The sequence below is a fragment of the Neophocaena asiaeorientalis genome, unplaced genomic scaffold (genome assembly GCF_003031525.2).
Source record: "Neophocaena asiaeorientalis asiaeorientalis breed wild unplaced genomic scaffold, Neophocaena_asiaeorientalis_V1.1 scaffold403, whole genome shotgun sequence".
NCBI classification, from domain to species: Eukaryota; Metazoa; Chordata; class Mammalia; order Artiodactyla; family Phocoenidae; genus Neophocaena; species Neophocaena asiaeorientalis.
Window position 1 is genome coordinate 61,772 of NW_020171984.1, and position 25,079 is coordinate 86,850.

General features: G+C 38.8%; 1 pseudogene; it reads right to left on the reverse strand.

Moving 5' to 3' along the window:
* Positions 1-15,562: 15,562 nt before the first annotated feature.
* On the reverse strand, positions 15,563-16,105 carry LOC112400990 (ADP-ribosylation factor 4 pseudogene; annotated as a pseudogene).
* Positions 16,106-25,079: the final 8,974 nt, after the last annotated feature.

Below are 25,079 nucleotides of genomic sequence, written 5' to 3' on the forward strand. Positions count from 1 at the left end.
AACAAAATGCAACCAAAAACCCCACTGAAGTCCTAGCATATCAATAATTACATTACATGTAAATGTCTGAATATACCAACTAAAAGAGAAGAACAGAGTAGATAAAAAACAAGACCCTACGATATGCTCCCCACAAGAAACTCAGTTCAAAATTAATGGTATAGGTAGGCTGAAAGTAAAAAGATGGCAAAAGATATGCAATGCAAACATTAATCAGAAAAAAGCTGTAGTGGCTACATTAATGTCAGATAAAGTAGACTCTAGAGCAAAGAAAATTACTAGGGTCAGAGAGGGGCATTTCATAATACTAAAAGGGTCAGGCTATCAAGAAGACATAGCAATCCTAAATTTGTATGTACCAAACAACAGAGCTGCAAAATAAAGCAAAAATGGACAGAACTGAGAGGAGAAATTGACAAACCCATGATTATAGTTGGAGACTTCAATGCCCCTCTTTCAATAATTGACTGAACTACATGGAAAATCAGCAAGGTTATATAATAACTCAACAGTACCATAAATCAACAGTATGCAGCATGCACACACACACAGCACTTCACCCAACAACAGCAGAATACACATTCTTTTCAAGTTCCCGTGGGTAGTTTACCAAGATAGACCACTTACCATGATAGGGCCATAAAACAAACTTCAACATGTTTAAAATAATTGAAATCATACTGTGTGTGTTCTCACCACAAATGAACCAAGCTAAAAATCGGTAACAGAAAGATAACAGGAAAATCTCCAAACAGTTGGAAACAAGTTGCTAAATAATTTCTTGAGTCAAATAGAAACTCTCAAGGGAAATAAAAACAACACGTTGAACTAAATGAAAATGAAATTAAAACATACCAAGATGAGTGGGCTATAACTAAAGTAGTGCTAGAGAAAATTTTATAGCACCAAATTCTTACATTAGAAAAAAGGGAAAGTCTCAAGAAAATCATGTAAGCTCTCACTTTAGGATCCTATCCAGTGCAGAAGTAGGGAAATAATGAAATTGAAAGTAGAAAAACAATAGAGAAAGTAAGCAAAAGATGGTTCTTTGAAAAGATCAATAACATTGCCAAATGACGCAAATTGGCAATATCAGAAATGAAGTGGGATACCACTACAAATCTTGTAGATCTCAAAGGAGTAATAAGGAAATATAAATAATTTTACATACATAAATTTGACAACTAAAGTGAAATGGACTAATTCCTCAAAAATCATCCAATATGAAATATAAATTTTTATAGTTCTATAAATATTAACACACCATTGTAAAGCAATTATACCCCAGTAAAGATGTTTAAAATAAATAAATAAATATTAAAGAAATTGAGTTTTTAATTTAAAACCTCCCAAGAAGGGACTTCCCTGGCGGTCCAGTGGTTAAGATTCCATGCTTCCAATGTAAGGGGTGTGTATTCAATCCCTGGCTTGAACGGGAAATTGCAGTTAATTTTGGTCAATTTCAGCAATTGCTACCCATCCCCCAACTTCAGCTCTGAGACAGTCAGTTGTGCATTTGGACCAGGAGCAGCTTACATGCAGCTTGCTGACCCAAGGTGGGCAATAAGGACCCTGTCCTCCAAATATCAGGGACCTGTTTTCTGATTGTTGATTGCTGCTTCTGATAATGGAAGTACAGACACAGAACTGGGCAGTCATTGCTGCACCACCCCTCCCATTGTTGCAAGCCCCAAGCCCTACAGCTGAAACAACTTCTAGGAGATTTAAAGAGCTGGCACTTTTCTCTCCATCTTTATTTATCTTTTCTCCTTATTTTGGGAGACATTTAAGGACTAGGCCATTCAAAAGCAACCCATGTACAGATCACCATACATGTCTAAGGAAAAACACAGACTCAGACCTGATAAGACCTTAAGTTTATACCTCAGGCTTATCCCTGGGAGAGAGAGCATAAAACAATAAAAATACCAATAACAATAAAAATACCAACAAAAATACCAATAAAGTAAACAAAATGAAAGGAAACCCTTGAGAAATGGAACAATCTGATTTCCAGACTTACTACATTGTTAGATTCAAATATTAAATTTTCAGGGGAAAAATTATAAGATGTGCAAAGAAACAGGAAAAAAATTTTTTCCATGCAAAGAAAAAAAAATCAACAGAAACTGGTGAGAAAGGCCATATGGCAGACCCAATAGACAAAGAATTTAAAAAAACCTGTCTTAAAGATGCTCAAAAAACTAAAGGAATACACGGAGAAAGTCAAGATAATGATGTATGAACAAAATGGAACTATGAATAAAGAGAAAGTATAAGAACACACCAAAAAGAGATTCTAGAGCTGAAAAGTACAGTAACTTGAATGAAAAACTCACTAGATCCCAGAGTATCAAAATGCATTGTGGGAGTCCCAGAAGAAGAGAGAGACAGACAGGAGCAAAGGGATTATTTGAAGAAATAATGCCTAAAAACTTCCCAAATTTGAAGAAAGACATGAACATAAACACTCAAGAACCTTAATGAACTCCTAATAAGATGAATTCAAAAAAGGTCACACTGAGACACAGAAACTGTTGAAAGCAAAAGAAAATCTTGACAGCAGCAAGAGAGAAGTGATTCATCGCATAGAAGTGATCTTCAGTAAGATAATCTGCAGGTTTCTCACTTGAAACTTTGGAAGCCAGAGGTCAGTGGGCTGGTATATTCAAAGTGCCAAAAGAAAAACACCCAAAAGTGTCAATCAAGAATCCTAAATCTGCCCCAAACTGTCCTTAGAAGGGAGGGAGAAATTAAACCAAAAGCTAGCACAAGGAATAAATAATAAAGATTAGAACAGAGATGATGAATGAAATATAAATTAGAAAAATGATAGAGAAAATGAATGAAAACAAAACTGTTTTTTTTTTTTTTTTTAAAAAGGAAGCTACTGGGAAGATGGTGGAGCCAGAAACACCAGGAACCTGTCTACCCAACTAGGCAAAAATTGCACCAGCAGAATCATCTGATGTAACTTCTGGAGCTCTGGAGTCTGTTGAACACAGGTAACTTTTAGGGGAACCCTTGGATGGTAAACTTCTGTCAATAATCAGCACTTGGCACAGTAGCAGCTACCAATTCCCAACACACAATCTGTGTGACTGTGTTCCTGGAGCAACTTGCACCCAGCTTGTGAGAGTCAGGGTGGGCAACAAGTACCTTTTCTTTCAAATATCAGGGATCTGTTATATGATTGTTGATTGCTGCTTCAGATCACAGAGGTGCAGACAAATAGAGCTAGAGGGGAGCCATTGTTGTTGCACCTCCTCCCATTATTGCAAGCCCCTACCCCATCTGGCTCAAGTGTCTTTCAAGATATTTAAAGGCCAGCACTCTTCATCCCCCCTTCCTTTTTTGCTTTTCCTCTTTTGGGAGACAGACATTAAAGGCTAGACGATTAAAATACAACTGCATATATGGGTAAAACTAGAAAGTGATTACGCATGCCTAAGAAGAGTCTCAGAAAAGACATAAGCCCTTAACTTTACACCTTAGGCTGATTCTCAGGACAGAGACAGCCTATGGCAATCAAAAACAACAACAACAGCAAACCCTGGGGAAGGGGGAAGAATCTGATTTCCAGAGCTACCGCATTATTAGATTCAAATGTCCAGTATTCAACAAAAACATTACAAGGCATACAAAAAAACAGGAAAGTGTGGCCCATTCAAAGGAAAAAAATATATCAACAAAATATGTCCCTGAGAAGAGTTTATGGAAAGAGAGGAGGCAAGATGGTAGAGTAGAAGGATGTGAGCTCACCCCTTCTTATGGAAACACCAGAATCACAACTAACTGCTCAAAAACCACTGACCAAAAAAAAGCTGGAACCTACCAAAAAAGATAGGATACCCTAAATCCTAAATCCAAAGGCAGAGAAGAAGCCGCAAAGAAGAAGCCACAAAAGATGGTAAGACAGGTGCAATCACCATAAAATCAAATCCCATACACACTGGGTGGAAAATAGTTATACCACAGCAGTTCTCCTACAGGAGTGAAAGTTCAGAACGTCATGTCAGGCTTCTCAGCTTGGGGGCCTGGGAATGGGAGGAAGAGCCCCCAGAGAGTCTGATGTTGAAAGCCACTGGGGTTTGACCACAGGACTGGGGGAAAGAGAAACTCCACTCTTGGAGGGTGTACACAGGGTCTCATGTGCACCAGGACCCAGGGAAAAAAGCGGTGACCTCATAAGCGACTGGGCCAGACTTAGCTGCTATTGTTGGAGGGTACCCTGCAAGGTAGGAGGCAACTGTGACTCACTGTGGGGAAAGGGACACTGGTGGTGGTGGCTGTGGCAAGTGCTCATTGGCGTGGGCCCTCTAGGAGGGTGCCATGTTCTCACCAAGACCTGGCACCATGCAACAGCCTGAAGGCTCCAGTGCTGGGACACCTCAGGCCAAACAACCAACAGGACTGAAACATAGCCCCATGCATCAGCAGACAGGCTGCTTAGTGTCTTCCTTAATAAACAGCCACCCAATAATGCACACACACTCAGACACAACCCTGCCCACCAGAGGAACCAGACCCAGCTCCACCCACCAGTGGGCAGGTACCAGTCCCTCCCACCAGACAGCCTCAGGTGGCAGACAGCAGAGGCAAGAGAACTACAACCCTACAGCCTGTGGAACAGGAACTGCAATCACAGATAGTTAGAAAAAATGAGATGGCAGAGGAATATGTCCTAGATAAAGGAACAAGATAAAACCCCAGAAGAACAACTAAGCGAAGTGGAGATAGGCAACTTACCTGAAAAAAATTCAGAGTAATGATAGTAAAGATGATCCAAGATCTCAGAAAAAGAATGAAGGCACAGATCAAGAAGACATAAGAAATGTTTAACAAAGACCTAGAAGAACTAAAGAACAAACAAACAGAGATGAACAATACAATAACTGAAATGAATAATACACTAGAAGGAATCAATAGCAGAATAACAGAGGCAGAAGAACAGATAAGTGACCTGGAAAGCAGCATGGTGGAAATCACTGCCACAGAACAGAATAAAGAGAAAAGAATGAAAAGAAATGAGAACAGTCTAAGAGACCTCTGGGAAAACATGAAATGCACCAACATTTGCATTACAGGGGTCCCAGAAGGAGAAGAGAGAGAGAAACGGCCTGAGAAAATATTTGAACAGATAATAGCTGAAAACTTCCCTAACATGGGAAGGGAAACAGTCACCCAAGTCCAGGAAGTGCAGAGAGTCCCAGGCAGGAGAAACCCAAGGAGGAACACACTGAGACAGATAGTAATCAAACTGACAAAAATTAAAGACAAAGAAAAAATATCAAAAGCAACAAGGGAAAAGCAACAAACAATATACAAGGGAACTCCCAAAAGGTTGTCAGGTGATTTCTCAGCAGAAACTCTGCAGGCCGGAAGGGAGTGGCACAATATACTTAAAGTGATGAAAGGGAAGAACCTACAACCAAGAATACTCTACCCAGCAGGGCTGTCATTCAGGTTCAACATAGAAATCAAAAGCTTTACAGACAAGCAAAAGCTAAGAGAATTCAGCACCACCATCCAGCTTTGCAACAAGTGCTAAAGGAACTTCTCTAGGTGGAAAAGAAAAGGCCACAACTAGAAACAAGAAAATTATGAATGAAAAGCTCACTGGTAAAGGCAAACATACAGTAAAGGTAGGAAATCATCTGCACACAAATATGATATCAAAATCAGCAATTGTGAGAAGAGGAGAGCACAAATGCAGGATATCGGAAATGCATTTGAAATTATAGACAATCTATATTGTCTTTATTGTATTAAAACAATCTATATTGCTGTTTATATACAGACGTCTATATCAAAACCTCATGGGAACAGCAAACGGAAAATCTACAATAGATACACACAAAAACGCAAAAGCAATCCAAACACAACACTAAAGTAAGTCATCGAATCACAAGAGAAGAGAATGAAAGAGGAAGGGAAGAAAAAACACAAAAACAAATCCAAAACAATTAACAAAATGGCAATAAGAACATACATATGATAATTACCTTAAATGTAAATGGATTAAATGCTCCAACCAAAAGACAAAGACTGGCTGAATGGATACAAAACAAGACCTGTATATATGCTGTTTACAAGAGACCCACTTTAGATCCAGGGAAACATACAGACTGAAAGTGAGGGGGTGGAAAAATGTATTCCATGACAATGGAAGTCAAAAGAAAGCTGGAGTGGCAATACTCATGTTAGACAAAATAGGCTTTAAAATAAAGAGTGTTGCAAGAGACCAAAAGGACACTACATAATGATCAAGAGATCAATCCAAGAAGAAGATATAACAATTGTAGATATATATGCATCCAACATAGGAGCACCTCAATTTATAAGGCAATTACTAACAACCATAAAAGGAGAAATCAGCAGTAACACAAAAACAGTGGAGGACTCTAACACCCTATTTTCATCAATGGACAGATGATCCAGACAAAATCAGTAAGGAAACGCAGGCCTTAAATGACACATTAGACCAGATGGACTAAATTGATATTTATAGAGCGTTCCATCCAAAACAGCAGAATACACATTCTTCTCAGGTGCACATGGAATATTCTCCAGGATTGATCACATGCTGGGCCACAAAGTGAGCCTCGGTAAATTTTACTGATTATCGACCCAGGGATTTTTGCAGAAAGTAATGCCTTTAGCTGGTGATTTTTATTTTGGATGGCCCAAAATTAATTCTTTTATTTCACTAACACTTTGTGGGTTATTGCCTTCAATAGAGACAGTTGACATACCTGTAAAATCTTCTAATTTTCATGAAATGTTGTTTTCAATTCACTATTCTGTAGAAGCAAAGGTGCATTCTCTGGCACCCTGAGTTTCATTTTCACTTTTTGTATCAGAATCAGTCACTATTTTTAAAAATCTTTTTATTGGTCTAATATTCACATCATCTGAATCACAACCGTATTCTGAAAAACTGTCATCTTCTGAGACACTAGAACATGTGTCAATCAGACAATCAGAGAGTATGTGCATAAAACTGACTGAAAAATTCTTCTTCACTCAAAATTTTGCGATGCGTCATTTTGGAAGATTTTATGTATATAATATATACAAGGTTGGAACAAAAACTTAATGGAGCAAAATGTGAATGATAATGACAATTGTAAGTTGTATAAAGAACCTTGACCAATTTATGCTCTAACGAATTGTACAGTGATGTTAATTGTAGCACTCTCTAAGAACATATTGACACATCTCTGGTCAATAACATCCGGGTAACAAAAGATGTATTAATACGTCTCTGGTCAATAATGTGTTAATAAAATTGAAGTCATAACAATCATCTTTAATGACAATAATGCTGTGAGATTAGAAATCAACTACAAGAAAGAAAAAAGTGTACAGAACACAAACACGTTGGACGTTAAACAATAAGCTTCTAAACAACCAATGGATCACTGAAGAAATCAAAGAGGAAATCATAAAATACCTAGAGACAAATGAAAATGAAATCACGACAATCCAAAACCTATCGGACACAGCAAAAGCAGTTCTAAGAGGGAAGTTTATAGCAATAGAGACTTACCTTGGGAAACAAGGAAAATCTCAAATAACAACCTAACCTTACACCTGTATCAACTAGAGAAAGAAGAACAAAACCCAAAGTTAGTAGAAAGAAACAAATCATAAAGATCAAAGCAGAAATAGATGAAATAGAGATGAAGAAACTAATAGAAAAGATGAATGAAAGTAAAAACTGGTTCTTTGAAAAGATAAATAAAATTGATAAACCTTTAGGGCTTCCCTGGTGGCACAGTGGTTGAGAGTCCGCCTGCTGATGCAGGGGACACGGGTTCGTGCCCTGGTCTGGGAAGATCCCACATGCCGCGGAGCGGCTGGGCCCGTGAGTCATGGCCACTGAGCCTGCGCGTCCAGAGCCTGTGCTCTGCAATGGGAGAGGCCACAACAGTGAGAGGCCCACATACCGAAAAAAAAGAAAAAAAAAATTGATAAACCTTTAGCCAGACTCATCAAGAAGAAGAGGGAGGGGGCTCAAATCAATAAAATCAAAAATGAAAACGGGGACGTTACAATGGACACCACAGACATACAAAGGATCATAAGAGACTAGTACAAGCAACTATATGCCAATAAAATTGACAACCTAAAAGACATGGACAGATTTTTAGAAAGGTACAACCTCCCCAAACTGAACCAGGAAGAAACAAAATATGAACAGACCAATCACAAGTACTGTAATTGAAACTGTGATTTTAAAACTCCCAACAAACAAAAGCCCAGGACCAGATGGCTTCACAGGCAAATTCTATCAAACATTTAGAGAAGAGCTAACACCTATCCTTCTCAAACTCTTCCTAAAAATTGCAGAGGGAGAAACACTGCCCAACTCATTCTACGAGGCCACCATCACCTTGATACCAAAACCAGACAAAGATATCACACAAAAAAATTACAGGCCAATATCACTGATGATCATGGACACAAAAATCCTCAGCAAAATACTAGCAAATGGAATCCAACAACACATTAAAAGGATCATACACCATGATCAAGTGGGATGTATCCAAGGGATGCAAGGATTCTTCAATATATGCAAATCAATCAATGTGATACGCCATCTTAATAAACTGAAGAATAAAACCATAGAATCATCTCAATAGATGCAGAAAAAGCTTTTGAGAAAATTAAACATCAATTTATGATAAAAACTCTCCAGAAAGTGGGCACAGAGGGAACCTCCCTCAACATAATGAAGGCAATATATGACAAACCCACAGCAAACATTATTCTTAATGGTGAAAACCTGAAAGAATTTCCTCTAATATCAGGAACAAGACAAGGGTGCCCACTCTCACCACTATTATTCAACATAGTTTTGGAAGTCCTAGCCATGACAATCAGAGAAGAAAAAGAAATAAAAGGAATCCAATTGGGGAAAGAAGAAGGAAAACTCACTGTCTGCAGATGACATGATACTATACATGGAAAATCCTAAAGATGCCACTAGAAAACTACTAGAGCTATCAATGAATTTAGCAAAGTTGCAGGATACAAAATTAATACACAGATATCTCTTGCATTCCTATACAATAACAGTGGAAGATTAGAAAGAGAAATTAAGGAAACAATCCCATTTACCATTGCTACAAAAAGAATAAAATACCTAGGAATAAACCTACCTAAGAAGGCAAAAGACATGCATGCAGAAAACTATAAGACACTGATGAAAGAAATTAAAGATGACACAAACAGATGGAGAGATATACCATGTTCTTGGATTGGAAGAATCAACATTGTTAAAATGACTATACTACCCAAAGCAATCTACAGATTCAATGCAATCCCTATCAAACTACCACTGGCATTTTTCACAGCACTAGAACAAAAAATTTCGCAATTTGTATGGAAACACAAAAAAAAAATTCCCTTTTTGTAACTCGTAAAGGTAAAATAATATTTGCTTTGTGCCAAGTTTTCTCAAAAGGAAAAGGACTATATACCATGACCAAATCGGATTTATCCCCGGAATTTAAGGATGGTTCAACATAGGAAAACCAATCGTTGTAATACATTACATTAACAGTAGAAAGGGAAAAGAACCACAAGATTATCTCAATGGTTGCATAAAAGCATTTTACACAATTTAACAGCTTTTTATGATTAAAAAAACACACAACAAACTATGAATAGGAGGAATACCTCAACATAATAAAAGCTGTATATGAAAACCCCTCAGTGAACATCTTTCGCTCAAAGGTGAAAGTCTGAAAGCTTTTCCTCTAAGATCAGGAACAAGACAAAAAGGTCCACTTTCACCATATCTATTTAACAGAGTCTTGGGAATTCTAACCAGAGCGGTTAGGCAAGAAAAGGAAATGAAAGGCATCCAAATTGGAAAGGAAGAAGTAAAATGATCTCTGTACACACATGATATGATCTTATAGGTAGAAAACTCTAAAGATTCCACACACATACACAAATTGTTAGAACTTATAAACAATTTCAGTAGAGTCACAGGATACAAAATCAACACAAAAAGTCAGTTGCACTTCTACACACTAACAGTGAACCAAAAGGAAATTAAGAAAACAATTCCATTTACATTAGCATCAAAAAGAATAAAATACTTAGTAATACTTAGGAAGCAAGGAGGTGAAGGACATGTACAATGAAAACTACAAAACACTGCTAAAAGAAATTAAAGAATGCATGAGCAAATGGAAAGACATTCCATGTTCTCATTGGAAATCTTAATATTGTTAAGATTATCAGTATTACCAAAGAAATCTACCATTTCAATGAAGTCGTTATCAAAATCCCAGTGACAGTTTTTGCACAAATGGAAAAACCCATTCTGAAATACATATAGAATCTCAAGGGACACTGAATATCCAAAACTATCTTGAAAAAGAACAAAGCTAGAGGACTTGCCATCCTGATTTCACAGCTTAGTATTAAGCCATAGTAGTCAAAACAGTGTAATACTGGCAAAAGGCCTACATATATAGACTACCCGAAAAGAATAGAGAGCCCGGAAGTAACCCTCACATAAATAGTCAAATGATTTTCTACAAGGGGACAAAGAGTATTCAATGGGGAAAGGACAGGCTTTTCATGAAATGGTGCTAAGAAAACTGGACATCCACATGCAAACATGATGTTAGACCCTCACACCATATACAAAAATAAGCTCATGTATGAGCTCGGGCTGCTGTAACAAAATTCTACAGACTGGGTAGCTAAACAATGTAAATTTAATTTTCTCACACTTCTGGAGCCTGGGAAGTCCAAGATTAAGGTGCCAGTAGAGTTGGTGTCTGGTGAAGGCCTTCCTCCTGCATTGCAGATGACTGTCTTTTGCTGTGTGCTCATCTGGCCTTTCCTCAGTACATATGGAGAGAGGGTGGAGGGGGCACTCTGATTTCTTTTCCTCTTCTTATAAGGTCATTAATCCTGTAGGATTAGGAACCCACCCTTATGACCTCATTTAACCTTAATTACCTCTTAAAGATCCGTCTCCAAATACGCTCACATTGGGGGTTAGGGCTTAAATATGAATTTGGGGGGAACACAATTCAATCTATAGCAATTCAAAATGGATCCATGACCTAAATATAAGACCTAAAACTATACAACTCTTAGAATATAGGGCAAAAGCTTCATGACATTGGATCTGGCCTTGATTTATTGGATATGACACCAAAAAATCGCAGACAACAACAACAAAAAAATAAAAATAGACCAATTGGATTTCATGAAAATTTTAAAAATTTATGCATCAAAAGACATCAACAAAGTAAAAAGGAAACTCACAAAATGGGAGAAAATATTTGAAAATCAAATATTAATCAGAGATTAATATGAATATATATAGAACTCCTGAAACTAAACAAGAGAACAAACAACCTGATTAAAAAGTGGGCAAAGGACTTGAATAGGCTTTTCTCTAAGGAAGATACACAAATGGCTGATAAGCACATGAAAAGATGTTCAACATCACTAGTTATTCAGCAAATGCAAACTGAAACTGTAGTGAGATACCACCTCACACCCATTAGAATGACTGCTATCAAAAAAATGGTAAATAACAAGTGTCAGTGAGGATGAGGAAAAATGGGAACTGTGCACTGGTGGTGAGAATTGAACGTAAAATGGTACAACCACTGGGGAAAAGAGAATGGTGGTTCCTCAAAGAATTAAACATAGACTTACCATTTAGTCCAGCAATTCCACTTTCCTCAAAATAATTGAAAGAGGGTCTGGAAGAAATATTTGTACACGCATGTTTATAGCAACGTTACTCACAAAACTCAAGAGGTCGAAACCAGCTAGGTGTCCAGTGATGTATGAATGGATAAGCAAAATGTGGTATATGCATTCAAGGCAATAGTAGTCAACCTTAAAAAGGAAGAAAATTCTGACATATACTACAAAATGGATGCAACTTGAGGACATTATGCTAAGTGAAATAAGCCAATCACAGAAAGCCAAATAATGTATGGTTCTACTTATATGAAGTACTTAGAGTAGACAAAATCATAGAGACAGAAAGTAGAAGGGTGGTTGCCAGTAGCTAGGGGGAGGGTGGAATGGGGAGTTATTGTTTAATTAGGACAGAATTGCAGTCTTGCAAGATGAAAAGAGTTCTGGAGACGGGTCATGGTGATGGTAGCGCAACAATATGAACGTACTTAACACCACTGAACTGTGCACTTAAAAATAGTTAATATGGTAAATTTTATGTTATGTGTATTTCATCACAGTAAAAAAACAAAAAAAAAAGACAATTGAGCCCATGATCACAGCAAACTTAATCTTTCATCCTGACAGTTTTGACAGCCTTGTAAGTAATGGGCTCAAAAATCAAATTCAACACCTGTACTAGAGTCTAAATACATTTGTATCCCAAAGTGCTATGGCCCTAGATTAAGTGGCAACATGAAGTAACTCTACTAAATTTCAGCCTAGGTTTGTACTGCTGGGTGGTCTGGGGGGGGACCTCAAACCTTGAATTTGGTGGAGATAATTCTAAACTGATAATACTTCCAGGTGCTTAACAGAAGCAAATGCAGATCCTCTGTGGAGGACAGTGTTGTCATCTAAGGCCTCAAGTTAGTTAATTTTTTAAGCATGATAACTGGTACCATGGTGAGAAGTAGCAAAACCAAAAGATAATCAAAACAGACTCTAAGCACTGGAATTATAAAAAATGAATTATCAGGAGCAGAGGTCCAGAAGGAAGTAGAAATCTCTCTATTGCTTAAGGCTTGGCCTTTTGGAAGAAATATTATTTTTCAAAATTATAAGATCCTTGTTTACCAGTGTTTTTATTCCTCCTCCTTAAAAATATGCAGAGTTTATAAAAATTGATAAGGAGAAGGTCCAGTGGAAAAAGCAGGTGAAGGGTATGAATAACAATGTACATTGGAGGAAATCCAATGACTAAAGACAGTTTGAAAAGATTCCCAGCCTCACTGGTGATCACGGAAAATGAAATGGAAAACAGCAAAGCGATATTCTTTTTCATTTAGCCAATAACCATAATACTTCAGAGCAGGGCCTCAGATGCTCCTGATGGGAGTATGGATTGCTCCATTCTTTGGGAAGAAAAGCCTGGAAATAGATATTAAGATGAAAAATACATCTGTTCTTTGAAATTTCATTTTGGGGGATATATCTTGTGGAAATAAAGCATACACAAACACACAAACAAACACAGATATTTTCCACAGGTAGGTTTCTAGGGGCATAAATACATACACAATTAATTAACAACTGAAAGCTACTTGAATGCCAATCAATAGAATGTTTGACTAAACTATAGTACCTCTTTACTATGGATTATTTATTATGCAGTTATTAAAAAGATGAATTATATTTGTTATGGTAACCTGTGATCAGCGATCTTTGATATTACTATTTTAATTGTTTTGCAGTGCCACAAACCACTCCCATATAAGACAGTGAACTTAATCAATAAATGTTGTGTGTGTTCTGACTGCTCGACTTATCAGCTGTTCCGTCATCTCCGTCCCTCTCCTCAGGCCTCTCTATTCCCTTAGGCAAAACAATATTGAAATTGGCCAATTAATAACCTGCAATGGCCTCTAAGTGTTCAAGTGAAAGAAAGAGTTGCATGTCTCTCACTTTAAGCCAAAAGCTAGAAATGATTACGCTTAGTGAGGAAGGCATGTCAAAATCCAAGATAGGCTGAAAGCAAATGGTTGCACCAAACAGTTAGCCAAGTTGTGAATGCATAGAGTACTTTCTTTTCTCTTCTTTTTAAAAATAATTGTTTAATATGCAACTAATATGTGATTACTACAGAAAAATTAGAAAATAAGTAAAACAAATCATCTAATTCTTTTGCATGAAAATAATATTAACCTTTTTAATATCTTTCCAGATTTTTTCTCTATAAACCTATGTACTTTTTAAAGCAGCTTATTGAGAGACATTTCTCACATCATGCAATTAATCCATTAATGTGTACAATTCAGTGGTTTTTTAGTATATTCACAAGATTATGAAAATCACCACAACCAATTTTAGAACATTTTCATGACTCCAAAAAAGAAACCCCAATTAGTGAGTACCCCTCCATTTGCTCATAACCACCACCCTCAGTCCTGGACAGCCACTAATCTACTTTCCCTCTCTCTCTGTTTACCTGTTCTGGCCATTTCATATAAATGGAATTGTACAATATATGGTCTTTTGTGACTGGATTAATTCATTTAGCATGTTTTCAAGCTTCATCCATGTCGTAGCATGTGTCATACTTTTTTTAAATTGCCAAATAATATTCCATTTTGTGGATATGCCACAACTGTATACTTTTAATAAAAACTATCATACAAAATGACTACTAGTAGATGTAAGATTTCTTTTAGAGGTGATGAAAACGTTCTAAATTGGTTGATGTCATGGTTATTCAATTCTAAATGTACTGAAAACCATTGAATTGTACACTTTAAATACGTGAATTGCATGATATATGAATTATATCTCAATAAATCTGTTATTAAAAAGTATACCATATTTGCTCCTTAGAAACCACTTTTTAATGATGTTATTAACATTCTCCCACATAACTAAGTAGGTTTCAAAATATAGTTTTTAATGGCCATATAATAATTTCTATTTTACTTAACAAATCCCCTAGTTTTATTTTTTTTAATTAATTAATTAATTATTTTTCATGTTTTATCATTTTATTAGGAAGAATTCCAAATGGGTTATGGAGAAAACTTATTCATTGAGTTTGATGACTTTTCCAAAAACCCTTAATGGAGACATGTTCACCAATAAACAATAAAACACGCAGCAGAGCTATCATATACTGAGCAAAGAGTCCGGCAGATACCCAAAGCAACATGCAACATCAGAAAGATCCAACGTAAAGGAAGACAACCTGCTGAGTACTAAAAATCATCTCAATATGAACTCTTTGCAACTAGCACGGAATTAATTAGCTATCAAATCCAAACCACACCAAGGTAAGCTTGGCTGATGGAAGCCAGGGGTCAATAATGGGGGGGAAATATAAATTCCTCAGTGCAAAAGATCTGGACAGTGTTTTGGAGCATTTCCCTGGCTGGTACAAGCAGTATTAAAAAATCTTTTTGGCAAGGGAGAAAAATAAATATACATGGAATGCTACATTTTTTAAATCAGCAGACTGTCCCAGGAATGATAAAGGTATCAATAAAATAGCAAGGGGACAACTTTAAAACATTATTTACTGTGGGTTCAGAAACACATTCAAAATGGATTGATTTAAAGGTGTCACATTAGCTATGTCCAGTCGTTTAGGCCTAAGGGAAGTAAAATTAAAAGAGGACACCATTTTCCCCCCAAGTTAAGGAGAATCTCTTTAAAACCAAGCATATTGCTAAATGGCAACATTATACTTGGTAAACAATAGCTGGCAACAAAATACGTTTAAATGCTGTAATATTCTGCCCAAACCAGTCCCAGATACTGTTTAATAACCAAGATGCAAACTAATTTTGTTGTAACAAGCCTAGACCAGTTCTATCAAACGTGTCCTTGGTTAGATATCTAGTTTCATTTAACGTTTTGAAAGCTCATTTGACAGTCAAGTCCCTCATGCAGACCGGTTCCTTGTGTAGCACAAGCGGCTTGAACATACCATGTTCTGTTACGAAGAGACTGAAGACCTAATTTATCCGTCATTTCCCTAATGGCCGTAGCATTTGGCAAATCCTGTTTGTTTGCAAAAAGCAGCAACGCTGCATCTCGCAACTCATCTTTCTGAAGCATTTTCTGCAGCTCTTCTGCTCCTTTCTGAATTCTTTCACGATCATTGCTATCTACCACAAAAATAAGACCCTGGGTATTTTGGAAGTAATGCCTCCAGAGAGGCCTAATTTTATTTATATTGACCATCAACATCCCATACTGTGAAACAAACGTTCTCATATTCTACTGTTTCCACATTAAAACCAGTGGTAGGAATGGTGGTGACTATCTCTCCTAACTTCAGTTTATACAGAATGGTCGTCCTGCCAGCAGCATCCAATCCAACCATCAAAATACACATCTGCTTCCTGCCGAAGAGATGCGAGAAGAGGGAGAAGAAGGTGAGGCCCATGGTGGTAGTGGCACTTGCAATGGGCAGGAGCAGAAGGGGTTTAGGGCGTCCCTGGGCCTTCTTTCATGCTCCTGGCAAACTCAGGGAGAAAAGAGGAGATGAGGTTGGCAGGGACAGCTCACTAACCACTGTGCAGGCTGGAGCTGCCCTCCGGGACAGGAATTAGCGGGTGATGACCTGCTCGACGACTGGCGGGGCAGCTCTGGCTCTGGTGCTAAATCTTTAGCTGTGCCATGTCACGTGGCAGCCGCGGCGACTCCGGCATCAGCCCGGCCCCTCCAACGTGGAAAGAATCGCGTCACCGCCACCACCTCCCCCTCCCCTAGTTTTAAAAAGTTAGATTGTTTCCAGTGATTTTGCAATTATACAAAATACCTTGATGAACCTCTTGGTACATAAATCTATTTGCCCGTATCTGATCATTTCATGAAAAAAGCTTTTGAACTCTTTTTCTGGCACTACAGTTATGTTTCTGTTGCTAAAAATTCTTTCAGCTTTATTGCCATACATGGTAGTTTTCTCTCTGAACTCTAAATTTCTGTTTGAGCCTTATAATGATTTTATTAAAGATTCCTTTTATCCTTAAAAAATATTTAATAGGTTTAGTATCGGAAGCGAACAAGTAAAGCTTCCTAGGCTAAGACTCAGTTTCTTTACAGTTTTTTCATGTAGTTGATTTCTAATATTATAGCGTTGTGGTCGGGAAAAGATGATTGATATGACTTCAATTTTCTTAAATTTACCGAAGCTCACTTTGTGGCCCAGCTTGTGATCAATCCTGGAGAATATTCCATGTGCACCTGAGAAGAACATGTATTCTGCTGTTTTTGGATGGAACGCTCTATAAATATCAATTTAGTCCATCTGGTCTAATGTGTCATTTAAGGCTTGTGTTTCCTTATTGATTTTCTGCCTGGATCATCTGTCCATTGACGAAAGTAGGGTGTTAGAGCCCTCCACTATTATATATATTGTTACTGTTGATTTCTCCTTTTATGATTATTAGTATTTGCCTTATAAATTGAGGTGCTCCTATGTTGGGTGCATATATATTTCCAATTGTTATATCTTCCTGGATTGATTTCTTGATCATTATGTAGTGTCCTTTTCGTCTCTTGTAACAGTCTTTATTTTAAAGTCTATTTTGTCTGATATGAGAATTGCTACTCCAGGTTTATTTTGTTTTGGTTTTTGTTTTTTGCGGTACGCGGGCCTCTCACTGTTGTGGCCTCTCCCGTTGCGGAGCACAGGCTCTGGACGCACAGGCTCAGCGGCCATGGCTCATGGGCCCAGCCGCTCTGCGGCATGTGGGATCTTCCCGGACCAGGGCATGAACCCGTGTCCCCTGCATCAGCAGACGGACTCTCAACCACTGCGCCACCAGGGAAGCCCTACTCCAGGTTTATTTTGATTTCCATTGGCATGGAATACATTTTTCCACCCCCTCACTTTCAGTCTGTATGTGTCCCTTGATCTAAAGCAGGTCTCTTATAAACAGCATATGTACGGGTCTTGTTTTTGTATCCATTCAGCCAGTCTATGTCTTTTGGTTGAGAGCATTTAATCCATTTACGTTTAAGGTAATTATCGATATGTATGTTCTTCTTGTCATTTTGTTAATTGTTTTGGATTTGTTTTTTTTCTTCCCTTCCTCTTTCATTCTCTTCTCTTGTGATTCGATGACTTACTTTAGTGTTGTGTTTGGATTGCTTTTTCCTTTTTGTGTGTATCTATTGTAGATTTTCAGTTTGCTGTTCCCATGAGGTTTTGATATAGACGTCTGTATATAAACAATATAGATTGTTTTAAGTTGCTAGTCTTTTCATTTCAAATGCATTTCCGATATCCTGCATTTGTGTTCTCCTCTTCCCACAGTTGCTGATTTTGATATCATATTTGTGTGCAGATGATTTCCTACCTTTACTGTATGTTTGCCTTTACCAGTGAGCTTTTCATTCATAATTTTCTTGTTTCTAGTTGTGGCCTTTTCTTTTCCACCTAGAGAAGTTCCTTTAGCACTTGTTGCAAAGCTGGATGGTGGTGCTGAATTCTCTTAGCTTTTGCTTGTCTGTAAAGCTTTTGATTTCTATGTTGAACCTGAATGACAGCCCTGCTGGGTAGAGTATTCTTGGTTGTAGGTTCTTCCCTTTCATCACTTTAAGTATATTGTGCCACTCCCTTCCGGCCTGCAGAGTTTCTGCTGAGAAATCACCTGACAACCTTTTGGGAGTTCCCTTGTATATTGTTTGTTGCTTTTCCCTTGTTGCTTTTGATATTTTTTCTTTGTCTTTAATTTTTGTCAGTTTGATTACTATCTGTCTCAGTGTGTTCCTCCTTGGGTTTCTCCTGCCTGGGACTCTCTGCACTTCCTGGACTTGGGTGACTGTTTCCCTTCCCATGTTAGGGAAGTTTTCAGCTATTATCTGTTCAAATATTTTCTCAGGCTGTTTCTCTCTCTCTTCTCCTTCTGGGACCCCTGTAATGCAAATGTTGGTGCATTTCATGTTTTCCCAGAGGTCTCCTAGACTGTTCTCATTTCTTTTCATTCTTTTCTCTTTATTCTGTTCTGTGGCAGTGATTTCCACCATGCTGCTTTCCAGGTCACTTATCTGTTCTTCTGCCTCTGTTATTCTGCTATTGATTCCCTCTAGTGTATTATTCATTTCAGTTATTGTATTGTTCATCTCTGTTTGTTTGTTCTTTAGTTCTTCTAGGTCTTTGTTAAACATTTTTTATGTCTACTCGATCTGTGCCTCCATTCTTTTTCTGAGATCTTGGATCATCTTCACTATCATTACTCTTTTTTTCAGATAAATTGCCTATCTCCACTTCACTTAGTTGTTCTTTTGGGGTTTTATCTTGTTCCTTTATCTGGGACATATTCCTCTGTCATCTCATTTTGTCTCATTTTTGTGATTGCAGATTTGTTCCGCAGGCTGCAGTGTTTTAGTTCTTCAAGCTTCTGCTGTCTGCCCCCTGGTGGATGAGGCTGTCTAAGAGGCTTATGCAGGCTTCCTGGTGGGAGGGACTGGTAGCTTCCCACTGGTGGGTGGAGCTGGGTCTGGTCCCTCTGGTGGGCAGGGTCATGTCTGGGTGTGTGTTCATTATCCGGCAGCTGTGTACTCAAGAAGACTTTAGGCAGCCTGTCTGCTGAGGCGTGGGGCTGTGTTCCCACCCTGTTGGTTGTTTGGCTTGAGGCATCCCAGCACTGGAGGCTTCAGGCTGTTGCGGGGGAGCCAGGTCTTGGTGAGAAAATGGCAGCCTCCAAGAGGGCTCACCCCAATGAGTACTCCCCAGAACTACTGCTGCTAGTGGCCTTGTCCCCACAGTGAGCCACAGCCACCCCCCCCCACCACCTCTGCAGGAGACCCTCCAATACTAGCAAGTAGATCTGGCCCAGTCTCTTACGATGTCACTGCTGTTTTCCCTGGATCCTGGCACACGTGAGACCCTGTGTGCACACTCCAAGAGTGGAGTTTCTGTTCCCCCCAGTTCTGTGGAATTCCTGCACTCAAACCCCACTCATCTTCAAAGCCAGACTCTCTGGGGGCTCCTCCTCCCATTGCCAGACCCCCAGGCTGGCGAGCCTGAAGTGGTGCTCAGAACTTTCACTCCTATAGGAGAACTTCTGTGGTATAATTATTTTCCTGTTTGTGGGCTGCCCACCTAGGGTGTATGGGATTTCATTTTATTGCAGTCTTGCTCCTCCTACTATTTAGTGGCTTCTTCTTCTTTTTTTTTTTTTGTGGTACGCGGGCCTCTCACTGTTGCGGCCTCTCCCGTTGCAGAGCACAGGCTCTGGACGCGCAGGCTCAGTGGCCATGGCTCACAGGCCCAGCCACTCCGCGGCATGTGGGATCTTCCCGGACCGGGGCACGAACCTGTGTCCCCCGCATCGGCAGGCGGACTCTCAACCACTGCGCCACCAGGGAAGACCTGGCTTCTTCTTTCTTTAAAAAATTTTTTATTTATTTGTTTATTTGGCTGTACTGGGTGTTAATTGAGGCACATGGGATCTTCGTTTCTGTGTGCGGGATCTTTAGTTGCAGCATGTGGGATCTTTTAGTTGTGGCATGCAGGATCTAGTTCCCTGACCAGGGATCAAACCTGAGCCCCCTTCATTGGGAGCACAGAGTCTTTTTTTTTTTAACATCTTTATTGGAGTATAATTGCTCTACAATGGTGTGTTAGTTTCTGCTTTATAACGAAGTGAATCAGCTATACATATACATATATCCCCATATCTCCTCCCTCTTGCATCTCCCTCCCACCCTCCCTATCCCACCCCTCTAGGTGGTCACAAAGCACCGAGCCGATCTCCCTGTGCTATGCAGCTGCTTCCCACTAGCTAGCTATTTTACGTTTGGTAGTGTATATATGTCCATGCCACTCTCTCAGTTCGTCCCAGCTTACCCTTCCCCTGCCTCATGTCCTCAACTGCTGGACCACCAGGGAAGTCCCTGTGACTCCTTTGTTTTTGGATGTAGGGTATCTTTTCTGGTAGGCTGCAGTGTTTTTGTTTGTTTTTTGTTTTGCTGATTGTTGTTCAGCAGTCAGTTGGGATTTTGATGTTTCCATAAGAAGTGAGCTCATGTCCTTCTACTCCGCCATCTTGTCTCCTCCTCCTCCAAGAGATACTTTCTTGAAGGAAATTAAAAGTGCTACTCCAGTGAACATGTGAACAAAACAGCCTTATTGCTGATATGGAGATGGTTTTAGTGGTCTGGATAGAAGATCAGATCACAACATTTGCCACAACATTTCCTTAAGCCAACTAAACCCGAGCAAGGTCCTAACTCTCTTAAATTCTGTGAAGGCTGAGAGAGGCGAGGAAGCTGCAGAAGAAAATGTTGAAACTAGCAGAGGTTGGTTCATGAGATTTAAGAGAATAAGTCATCTTCATAACTTCAAAGAGCAAGGCACGGCAGCAAGTGCTGATGCGGAAGCTGCCGCATCTCATCCGGGAGACCTAGCTCAGATAGTGAAGGTGGCTACACTAAACAACAAATGAGTCAGTGTAGAGGAAACCGCCTTATATTGGAAGAAGTTGCCATCTAGGACTTTTACGCTAGAGAGGAGAAGTCAATTCCTGGCTTCAAAGCTTCAAAGGACAGGCTGATGTTCTTGCTGGGGGCTAATGCAGCTGGTGACTTTAGGTTGAACCCAATGCTTATTTACCATTCTGAAAATCCTAGGGCCGATAAGAATTTTGCTAAACCAACTTTGCCTATGCTCTATAAACAAAACAACAAAGCCTGCATGACAGCACGTCTATTGACAACATGGTCTACTGAATATCTTAAGCCCACTGTTGAGAACTACAGCTCAGAAAAAATGATTTCTTTCAAAATATTACTGCTCATTGACAATGTACCTGGTCACCCAAGAGCTCTAGTGGAGATGTATAATGAGATACATATTGTTTTTATGCCTGCTAACACAATATCTATCCTGCAGCCCATGGATCAAGGAGTCATTTTGACTTTCAAGTCTTATTAAGAAGTACATTTCATAAGGCTATAGCTGCCATAGAAATTCCTCTGATAGATATGGGTAAAGTAAATTGCAGACCTTCTGGAAAGGATTCACCATTCTAGGTGCCATTAAGAACATTTGTGATTCATGGGAAGAGCTCAAAATATCAACATTAACAGGGGTTTGGAAGAACTTGATTCTAACCCTCATGATGAGTTTCAGGGGTTAAAGACTTTAGTGGAGGAAGTAACTGCAGATGTGTTATAAACAGCAAGAGAACTAGAATTAGAACTGGAGCCTGAAGATATGATTGAATTGTTGCAATCTCATGATAAAACTTTAACAGATGAGGAGTTACTTCTTATGAATGAGCAAAGAAAATGCTTCTTTGAGGTAGGGTCTATTTGTGGTGAAGACTCTGAAGATTGTTGAAATGACAACAAAAGATTTAGAATGTTGCTTAGTTGATAAAGCAGCAGCAGGGTTTGATAGGAATGATTCCAATTTTGAAAAAAGTTCTACTGTGGATAAAATGCTCTCAAACAGCATTGCATGCTACAGAGAAATTGTTCATGAAAGGAACAGTCAATCGATGTGGCAGACTTCATTGTTGTCTTATTTTAAGAAATGGCCACGGCCACCCCAGCCTTCAGCGTCCACCACCCTGATCAGTCAGCAGCCACCAACGCAAGACCCTCCACCAGCAAAAAGATTATGACTTGTTGAAGGCTCAGATGATGGTTAGCATTTTTTAGCAATATTTTTTTTTAGAATTGACATCTTTGCTATATTTTTTTAATTAATTAATTTTTGGCTGCATTGGGCCTTTGTTGCTGCACACGAGCTTTCTCTAGTTGCTGCTCTTCATGGCAGTGCGTGGGCTTATTGCGGTGGCTTCTCTTGTTGCAGAGCACGGACTCTAGGCGCATGGGCTTCAGTAGTCATGGCACATGGGCTTCAGTAGTTGTGGCTCGTGGGTCTACAGAGTGGGCTACAGTAGCTGTGGCGCACGGGCTTAGTTGCTCCATGGCATGTAGGATCATCCTGGACCAGGGATTGAACCCGTGTCCCCTACACTGGCAGGTGGATTCTTAACCACTGCCCCACCAGGGAAGTCCCTAAAACATGTTTTAATGTAGGTATGGACATTGTTTTTTTAAAAAAACATAATGCTACTGCACATTTGATAGACTATGGTATAGTAAACGTAACTTTTATATGCACTGGGAAGCTAAAAAATTTGTGTGACTCACTTTATTGCAATATTCACTTTATTGCTGTGGTCTGGAACCAAGTCTGCTATATCTCTGAGGTATACCCGTGAATCAAATGTTCAGATGGCAGTGACTTCTGGTAATTGACATAGTAGCTTGATTGAACCAAAACCCTCCCACAGATAATAATTACAAAATATGGGGAAAATTCAAAAAAATTATTTGAAGGCTCTGGAGACAAACAAAAGCAGGTAGAACTTGGAGGGAAGTCTACCCTTGAACAGCCCAGGGCAGGGTTTACATTACCCTGGCTCTTTGCCTGTAGGGAAGCTGAAAGCTGAAGTGTCAATGGACAGAAGTCCAGAAATCATGGTGAAATCCTGGGGTAGGGCCATGCTGAGGGAGTGAATCCCCAAACTGTATATAAACTACTCCCAGATTCTCACTGGATAGCTGAGACCTGGGGCCTAGGCTGCATCAAGCCCATTACGTGGGGGACATTCTGGAGGTAGCACCCAGCCTTCCTATGGACCTCAGTAACTGTTGGCTTCTTGTCTTTTTGGCTCAAGAAATCTGCTTTTGTTTATATGAAAATGGTTCAATGTATACAGAATTCTAGGAAATGCAAAATAAACTATAGTGATAGCAGGTTAATGCTTGAAGAAGATGGGGGACAGGGAAGAGGGAAGGATTAGTAGGGACATGAAGAAACTTTGGAGGTGATATGTTCATTATCTTGATTGTGGTGGTTTTGTGTGTTTATGCATATATCAAAACATGAAATTACATACTTTACGTGCAGTTTATTTATTGTATGTCAGTTATACTTCAATAAATCCATAGTTTTATAAAACCGCACAGGGAGTTGAAAGCAAATGGATAGGAAAGATATATCATACAAACTCTAAACATATGAAGGCTGGAGTATCCACACTTCAGTATTTCCAGAATTAAAGCAGAGCATTTAATAGTGGAAAAAGGATTAATCTGTCAGAAAGCTATAACAATGATAAATGTCTATGCTCCGAATAATTGAACTTCAAAATATATAAAGCAAAAACTAACAGAAATGAAAGGGAAGATGGGCATATCCACAACAAGAGTTGAAGATTTTAACTCCCCTCTTTCAGTAACTGATAGAACAGCTAGGCAAAAAGTCAGGTACAAGACTTGAACGCCACCACCAATGACTTTGACTTAATTGACATTTATAGAACACTTCACCCAATAACTGCAGAATACACATCTTTTCAAGTGCACAGGAAACATTCACTGAGATAGACCACTCTGTGGTCTCACATATTCATATGTTGAAGCCCAATATAATGGTGATGGAACTTGGAGCCTTTTGAAGGTGCTTAAGTCATAATGGTGGAATCCTCATTAATGAGATTAGTGCTCTTATAAAGAGATACCCTAGAGAGCTTCCTAGCCCCCTTCCATCATGTGAGGACACAGTGAGAAGGCACTGGCTGTGAACCAGGAAGAGGGCCTTCACCAGAATGGGGCCTTGCTGAAGACTTGATCTTGGACTTTGCAGCCTCTAGAGCTGTGAGAAGTAAATATCGGTTTATAAGGTACCCAGCTGATGGTATTTTGTTATAGCAGTCTGAACAGACTAAGACAGACTCTGGTCTGGGCCATCAAACAATAAAATTCAAAAGTCTGAGTTCTCACAGACTGTGTTTTTTTTACCATTATAAAGTTAAACTTGAAAAGCCCAAATATTTGGAAGTTAACACAGTTCTAAATAATGCACAAGTAAAAATCAAAACTCAAAATTATTTTTAACTGACCAGTAATAAAAACACAGTATTTCAAAGTTTGTGGGATGTAGCTAAAGTTAAGGTAGATTATTACATTGAGATAATAATTAATCATCCCTGAATGCTTAGGAAAAACCTGCTTGGTCATGATATGTTACTCTTTTACAATAGATTCCTAGATTTCACTTAGGATTTTTGCATTTAAGCTCACAAGTCTGGTTTCCGGTTTTCATTGTTTGTACTATTTTTGTCTGATTTTGAAATTAAAGGTTACACTATCATCAAAGAATAGTTTGGAAGATTTCCATCATTTTTTCTCTGTTCTCATTCTCTGATCATAATGTAAGAGAATGATCTCACAATAAAACGATGTAGTAAAAGCTCTTCCATAAAGTGCTGAGCTGGTATCATTTTTAGGGTTAAAATGTTTTCAAATTATTCCATACTTGTTGGTCGATTCAGGTTTTCTCTTTTTGTGAGACAATTTTATTAACTTACCCTAAAATAACCCTTTTTTTT